Here is a 9,095-nt window from a genome sequence, read left to right as displayed (position 1 = left end):
CATGGACAAACCGGCTTGCAACCCAGGGAAGACTACAATTCAGATCTGTAATAAAAAGAAATAGAGTGGCCCCACCCATGTGCTGGAGATCCACCCAGAAATCTTGGCCACTAAACACATTCATATAATCTTAATGACAGAAAACTCCTCCTTCTTTTCAGAAGCTCCCAGGACTTTCCGTGAGATCTCTAAGATACACCCCCTGTTTACTCTGCTTAACCTGAATGCCCATACACCCACAGTTTGGCCTCTTTTATTTGAACAGTCACAGCCCCACTCTCGGATTACAGGTGGTCAAAACTCTTCTAATGACTTTTGATTCACCCTCTTATCCCTGCCATGTTCTCATCCCAGTGCTCTGGGAGCTTTCCCAAGCCTGGCAGAGGCCTGCGGAAGAGCGAGGCTTTGGCTGGGGGTCCTCACCATGGGTGAGGAATGGTGATAGCCCATCACAGCCCCACAGGTGCTCATCATCGACCTCAGAACACATCTCTTAATTCCCTAAGCTGACAGCTTCAAGGTCCCTCAACTGTAATAGTGATCTGAAATTTGATCCAGCCTCCTTAGTGAAGTCTAAGTTAGCTTTGCAATCTTCCTGCCAAGTGGCCTGCTTGGCTTCACGCACAACCAAGCTCAGGGAACTCACTAGGTTTTGGGGCAGGCATTGACATAGAGAATTCCCTTACGGGAGATGAATGCCATTTCCCCAAATCATTGGCTCTAATTATTAGTCTATCCATTGTTCCATGTACTTGCAGGTACCAAAATGTATGGCCCTTAAGAGCTGCTGTGGATGGGAAGATGATTCCAAGACACCCAAGACACACACCCTTTTCCCAAGCAACCCTCTGAACAGAAGACAAAACAGACGTGAGAAAGGGGAGAGACTGCAGTGCACATGAACACTCCAACACAGAGGGGTACAGTGTGAGGGTGCACTGTCAGGGTCTCCTTTACTAGGTGCCAATGATTGAAAAAAGTGGCTCAGGTCCTTCTTAATGATGTTTCTAAATGCCCTATAAGAGGGACTCATTTCAAACAGTCTGGTACACCAACTCTTCGCTCAAGGCGGAGATGAGAATCTCTAGGTACCGGCAATGAAATACAGACTTGTATTGTGAGGGGAAAATACAAGTCATAGACAAACCTGGATGCTTTGGAACAAAGCCTGTTCTCTAAAAACTCAATGTACAGTTTTCCCACAGGGTGCAAATACTCCAGGCCTAGGAATATACTCAAGATAATTAAAAATGCCAGCTGTGCAAAACCTTCTACACAGATACTTCTGTTCCCAAAGTGGAACTATCCCAATTGGATGACTAAATAAAAACCTATTCATGATGTTGAATGCTGTTGGTAAGAACATCATCCTGGGTGCTAGAGGATGAGGAAGAAAGAAGATAATAAGAAGGTGAACTCCCAAAAAAAGATATAGTAATCCTCCTGGATATTGGAAGTAGACACGATCACCAGGCAAAATTGGGAACTTGAGGGTTGGGCAAGACTGGGCCAAGGGAAGATGGGGAGAGAAAAGTGTGTAGGGGAGAATGGGGGGAGCTCGGAGGAATGGGGTGCTTGGGATATAGGAAGGGTGGATATGGGAGCAGGGAAGCATATATCTTAATTTAAGGAGCTACCTGAGGGTTGTCAAGAGACTTGACCCTAGAGGGGTTCCCAGGTTTCCAGGGAGATGCCCCCAGTTAGTTCCTTGGGCAGCTGAGGAGAGGGAGCCTGAAAAGGCCAGTTCCTATAGCCATACTGATGAATTTCTTGCATATCACCATAGAACCTCCACCTGACGATAGATGAAGAAAATGACAGAGCCCCACATTGGAGCACCAGACTGAGCTCCCAAGGTCCTGATGAGGAGCAGAAGGAGAGAGAACATGAAAAAGAAAGTCAGGACCGTGAGGGAACCTCCAGCTGGCGACAGATGGGGAAGGTGACTGAGCCCCACATTGGAGCACTGGACTGAGCTCCCAAGGTCCTGATGAGGAGCAGAAGGAGCGAGAACTGGAGGGAGAAAGTCAGGAACGAGAGGGGTGCGTTCACTCATGGAGACGGTGGGACAGAACTAATGGGAGATCACCAACTCCAGTTGGAATGGGACTGATTGATCATGCGACCAAACCTGTCTCTCTGAATGTGGCCAACAGCGGGGGCTGACTGAGAAGCAAAGGACAATGGCATTGGGCTCTGATTCTTCTGCATGGACGGGCTCTGTGGGAGCCTTCTCAGCTTGATCGATCACCTTCCTGGACCCGGGGGGAGTTGGGAGGACCTTGGTCTTAGCATAGAGTGGGGAACCCTGATGGCTCCTTGGCCTTGAGAAGGAGGGAGGAGAGGTATGGGTGAGGGGAGGGGGGAGGGGAAGGGGGAGAAGGAGGGGAGGGAAGGGGGAGGAGGAGGGGAGGGAGGGGGGAGGAGGAGGGAAGGAGATGGAAATTTTTAAATATAAAAAAAAATAAACCATGAAAAAAAAAAGAAAGCAAAAGAAAAAAAAGAAAAAGAAAAATGATGAGGAGCCGATACTAACGGAAGGAGGTGCTCTTTGGTTTAAGCCTTTTCTTTTGAGTGAGCAAAACATGCTGGGTAAGATGGTGATGGGTTTAAAATACATTATGCATCTTTAAAACACACCTTATTAGTTTTATTAGAACTTCATGGGTTTTGATCATATTCGCCCCACCTCTTCCTATAGCTCCTCCCAGATCCACTCAAACCTTCTTACTCCCTCAACTTCACGCTCTGGTCATTGATTTCAAATAACCCATCAAGCCCAGTGCTGCCCATACACTTCCAAGTATGAGACTATCCTCTGCAGTCATACCCTTAAAGAAAGCGGTCTCTCCTTCCCCCAGAAGCCATCAGCTGTCCAGAGATGCTCATTTAGGGGTGGAAACCCCACTACCCCTCCCCCTTCATGGTAGAGCGTTGACTAGCTTCAGCTGGCACATGCCTTGTGAAGGCACGTTGGCAGTTCATGCGTATGACAGTGCTGTCCTCTCCAGAACAAAGTGTTTCACTTTGATTCTCCTCAGTCTCTGACTCTTATAACCTTGCCCCTTGCAATGGTTCCAGAACCTTGACTATATAATGTAAAAGGCATTTCCTAAGCAAATTAGAGTTGCGTGAACTAGAGACTTTTAGACACAATATGTGTAATCTGACCATGTTTGCGCATCAGCAAACATCTCCAGCCTCACAGCAAACATCCTGGATGCTTTGTATCTAATTATTCAAACGACCATGTTTTGACGCTAACATTGGGATTTTATTTATTTACATTTTCTATCTCTACCCATCCTTACATCCCTTTGCCAAATATTTCTTGAGAGCCTGCAGTGTGGAAAACCTTGTGCTCGGAGTTCTGTGTGCAAGACAGTAGTGTTCTGAAAAATCCCCATGATTCATCCTAGAGGATCCTGAGGCTAAACGAAACTAAGGGCCTGGCCAAGACAATAAATCACATAAGGTAAGATTGAACAAAACATGTGTCACTATCGATCCATACACTTACCCATTGTCACATGTGCTGAAATATCTTGGGGGAACCAACTTTGTGAATGGTCTAGGCACACACATAACTATAGAAGAGTTGGGGTAGTCTTATGCTTTCCTGGGATCTCCTCCCCCACTTCCCATCAAAGTTCCCATACAAGTCTTTCTGATGACCTCTTCTGCATCTTAAGGGTCTCCAAGAAGGATGGATATAGGTTCTGTATGGAACCAGGGTACAGCTATAAGGGGAGGCAGGCATTTGGAGACAGGAGCCCTGGGGTTGTAGGAAAAAGCAATGGATGGATGAGAGAGAAGAAGTCAAGCTTCCTGTTCTCCTGCCAGTGTAGAATTCCTCCTGGGAAAGCCCTGTACAGCCAGGAGTGATATGGCTGAATAGTCCCGGTGTGAGATCAGCTATCGCCAATGGAGTAGGAGTGAGAAGAAGATTGCCCTGTGCAGTAAGGAGGCAGCTGACCTTCTCCACAGTGACCTTTCCTACAGTTTGCTAGAGGCAATAACTGTTAGCGATAAAGGATGAGTGACTTACAAGAGAGCAGGAGTCTGTTTCTCTAAGCTGTGCCTGGATATAGGAGGAGGCCGCTAGTTATTTCCAGAAATAGTCAATCAGAAACTGTATTAAGTAAATCACTGTTTGGTCCATTAGCAGCTTCTTATTGGCTGACTCTTACATATTAATTTAACCCATTTCTATTAGTATGTTTATCACCACTGGCTTACTGACTAAAGTTTCGGCATCTGTCTCTGGCACAGCTACATGGCTTCTATCTAACTCCTTTTTCTTTCTCCCAGCATTCAGTTCAGTTTTCCCTGGCTACCTAAGTTCTGCCCTAACAACAAGGCAGTTTCTTTATTCACCAATGATATTCACAGCATACAGAGAGGATTCCCACATCACCTGGATAACAGCTGCCCTGTGATATAGAATGATTTAGACATCCTATGAGCAAGAATTAAATAGCTATACTTGAACTGTTACACATTTTTGGGTAGCCTATCTGAAAAATACAGGCAGAATGCAAAACATTTGCACTCAGTGTTGTCGGGACCTTTGCCACCTTGGTCTCTACGCCCTCTTCTAAGCTGATGTACAAATACGTCTACAGCCTCTGGTGTAGGGCTCAGAGCTGGAATGCTAGAGCGGATGTTGTCAGTGGATGCTCTTCTGGAACCATGCAACCCAGTGCTCTTGGGTGACTTCCACCTTCCAGAAACTCATCTTCACTGCAGAGATATCCCTGAGTGGAGCAATACCACAGTATTCATGATGAGTCTTGGTTTTAGGAGATCCACACCCCTCCAACGCCTGAATTAAGGGTCAGGTGGTGACTGATTGGAGTTGACAAACCCATGTTTCTTGTTCTTCTCCTCTCTGCTTAGTTTACTTTGACAGACAAGTTCTTTCCCAGTGCTTTCACTCATTAACCCTCAGTGAAAGCTGGTGGCGTAATTAACCCCACATTGGCCATGTTCCTTCTTCTACCTCTCATTCTTATTCTTGCCACTGTTCTAATCATGAGATCCTTCTGCTTGAATGTCCATCCCAAGTCTGCTTTGGGGCGGGGGGAACCAAAAATTGGTGTGTAAATACTTGAGAATTCATATGTTGAAGCTCTACCCTCCCACCCCAAATCTTTGCGACTATATTTAGATACAAGACCCTTAAAGCATAGAACAGTAAACTAAGAGAATGGACGTGGGCACCAATCCAATCTGATGGTTGTCATCACAGGAGGAATTTAGGAAATGCAAGTAACACCACTGGCAAACACGCATGGAGGGTCCCCCACATTGATGGCATGAAAGAGACACCTGCTGCGTGCTAAAGAAGAGGGCCTACGAGAAAACCAACCTGTTGGCAGCTTGAAGTTCAATTCCCAGTCTCTAGAAATAAAGGAAGGAAGGAGGGAGGGAGGGAGAAAGGAAGAGACAGAGGGAAGAAAGAAGGAAGAAAGACTACCCCAACACCCTTAAACTGTTATGGTAGCCCAAGAGCAAAGACATATAAACCCAACCCAGTGCTTTCTTTGTTGTCCAGTGGGACCTAAAGCCCTGATATGAGTGCATGATGCCTAACATAACAAACAAATCAGTATCAAAACCAGGAACAGAACCTTCGACATCTGGCTTTCACCCTGTGGTTCCTGGCGACCATTCTTCTTTCTTAAGGCAGTAGGGAGATGACCTAACTGCAGCACTTTTCATAAGGCAAGACACTTTGATTTTGTGCATAATCACATTGGCTGTTCTGTAGCCAAAGATAAAGATGGAAGGGCTGAGGGGTTAGGAACCAAGAGAGGTGTGTTTCTTCATCAGAGCAAACCAATGTTGAAGAGTTAGACTCAGTTCCCAGAGATGATTTACTCTGCAAACACTGGTCTGAATTGGGTTTTCTCTTTTACTTTTATCTACAAAGGAAAATGTGGGGGTTTTCTTTTTGTTGGCCAGCAGGTCAAGAGGGGAAGGAGGCAGAAGTGGCAATAGAAAGTTTTGTAACATGGCCCATGAGCACGGACAGACCACCCCACTGGAGACAGATTTCGATGAATCAGCTCAACTTTGTTCCAGAATATAAGGAATATATAGAACTGGGGAGCCTGGGGATTAACCCTAATTTGTATTAAGTGGCAATCTCCAATCACAAGACTTAGTATAAGGCAACAGGGTCCCAAAGGAGAGCTTCCAGCACAAGTCTTCTTAGCAGGGATCTGTGTTAAGGGTCAAGCTAAAGATGAATCAGGCATCTGGTTTAGAGACAGCTTTCAGAAAGGTCAGTCCTCCAGGCCCAGGGACATCCTCCAGATAAGGGCAGGAAGAAAGCAGGAAGTTTTGCTGGAGTGAGGGAGTTCCATATTCCCTGAGTTAGAGAGAAAGCTGCTAGGTTTATGGCAGACTGTCGCCTCTAACCAGGCAACAATGTATCCCAACAGAAAATGTGGTCTTAAAGAGTCTGTTAATAAGTGTTCCCCCACCTCAATACACATAGTACAATCTGGGTCAGCCTCTTGATTGGACAACAAGGCACACATACACACAGACACATACAGAGACACACACACGCATGCACACTGGTAGGCAGGAAAGTAATTTGTTTACCTTAGATAACTGGTGTTTGAGACCTAGAAACAGCCGTGGCACTCAATTTATGAAGATTATGCAGTGATTTCCCAACGAAGCATAAGAGATACAAATGGATTATTCTCATATCCTTTGTTTGACCACAGGTGCAGTTGTGACTCTGGGGAATTTGGAAAACACAGGAGGTGGCTCATCTAAAGCTTACCTGCATATAAGAGTAGTCTTCCTGTCTCACGGCGACTTGGCAGAAATAACAGAAGAACCAGATATTTCCCACGCCTCACACCACTTCACAAAGTTGCTTACCATGTCTAATTTTTCTATGTCACTCTGGCTAAAGCTGACACATCTCTTTTCCCTTAACTGTGAGTTAGTGTGCATTATTGCTTTTCCCTTGAAGTGCTGTTTACAGATTCTTATGTGGAGCTATATGACCTTAGGAGAAAAATCCTGGGAAATGAGCTGGAATTCTAAAAATATGGAAGAACACGGATGGTAGTATAGGTGTCTCTGGATGTTTTTAACCCTACAAAGTTTTCACACATCTATTAATTTATTCATATTAAGAATTTTCACACTAGAATACATAAGAGAATAGCCTGAGACAAGAGCAAACCACACATGTAGCTTTGCCTACCATGCCTCTGACACATCATGGGTGGACTGTAATAGAGGACACCATTCTAAATGCTCTAAAGTCTGGAAATACAATAACCATATTGCATATCCTCTCTTTGAAGGTCTTATGGCTTGTTTACATGACATTAGCCCTGACTTAACATACAGACTCTAAAATTATAAGGTTTCTTCTAATGGGTCATGCAATCCCCTAAATCCTACTCTTTAGAACTCAACCCCAGGCTGAGCTTCTCTCACACTGTCTCAGCCTCAGCACCAGACTGACTCCAGGGAGAAGGACACCCAGTGTGGGCAGAGCAGCAAGAGGAGAAAGCTGGAAACAGAATTGGCATTTGCCCAAGACTCTGAGCATGAACAGTAGGCATTCTCTGAAACCTGGGAGAAGACTGCAGCGATGACAGCCTTGGTGGTCAGGAGTGTCACTGACTTTTTGCTCTTGAATGACTGTCAGAGGTCTACGCTTCATGCCAAGTGACTTATTTGTACCCTTTTATAAGCAAGTTTCCCAGACAAACCTTTAATTTACTGTACTTAGTATGTTTCTGCCATTAATGGAACTTATACTAAAGCTCCCTTTTGAGGTGATATGTTAAAAAATTAATGCATTTACAGAAAACTAATACTACAGACAGTAGGCTAGTTGAGGTAACACTTAAATGAGAAACTCCTACTTCCCTACCCCCCAACACACAATGGTCCTTTAAAAAATGCTATGTTTTATTTGGAAGTAAGCAGGGGACATTGTAATATATCAAAATGATGCTGTGGAAATCAGGGATTCATCTGAAGGATGGCTAAAGCAACATTTAAGGCAAAAAAGCAGGCTGTATAAGTGGTTTTAAAACAACATTTATTGGCCACAGAATTAGTAGTGGGGACTCCAAAGGTGGTACCAGTCTAATAGACCTTGAGAGAACAATAAAATGGGGCGCTGAACTGAACAGAGAATTCTCAACAGAAGAAGTTCGAATGGCCAAAAGACACTTAAGGTCATGCTCAACCTCCCTAGCTATCAGGGAAATGCAAATCAAAACAACTTTGAGATATCATCTTACACCTGTCAGATTGGCTAAAATCCAAAACACCAATAATAACCTTTGCTGGAGAGGTTGTGGGGTAAGGGGTACACTCATCCATTGCTGGTGGGAATGCAAACTTGTGCAACCACTTTGGAAAGCAGTGTGGCGGTTTCTCAGGAAATTCGGGATCAACCTACCCCAGGACACAGCAATTCCACTATTGGGAATCTACCCAAGAGATGCCCAATCATACAACAAAAGCATATGCTCATCTATGTTCATAGCAGCATTATTTGTAATAGCCAGATCCTGGAAACAACCTAGATGCCCTTCAGTGGAAGAATGGATGAAGAAACTGTGGAATATATACATGTTAGAATACTACTCAGCGGTAAAAAACAATGACATCTTGAATTTTGCAGGCAAATGGATGGAAATAGAAAACACTATTCTGAGTGAGGTAACCCAGACCCAAAAAGATGAACATGGGATGTACTCACTCATAATCGGTTTCTAGCCATAATTAAAGGACATCGAGCCTATAAATTTGGGATCCTTGAGAAGATAATAAGAAGGTGAACTCCCAAAAAAAGATATAGTAATCCTCCTGGATATTGGAAGCAGACACGATCGCCAGGCAAAATTGGGAACTTGAGGGTTGGGCAAGACTGGGCCAAGGGAAGATGGGGAGAGAAAAGTGTGAAGGGGAGAACGGGGGGAGCTCGGAGTAATGGGGTGCTTGGGATATAGGAAGGGTGGATATGGGAGCAGGGAAGCATATATCTTAATTTAAGGAGCTACCTGAGGGTTGTCAAGAGACTTGACCCTAGAGGGGTTCCC

The sequence above is a fragment of the Arvicola amphibius genome, chromosome 15, assembly GCF_903992535.2.
Source record: "Arvicola amphibius chromosome 15, mArvAmp1.2, whole genome shotgun sequence".
NCBI classification, from domain to species: Eukaryota; Metazoa; Chordata; class Mammalia; order Rodentia; family Cricetidae; genus Arvicola; species Arvicola amphibius.
The sequence above is the reverse complement of the archived record's forward strand: the minus strand, read 5'-3'. Positions refer to the sequence as shown.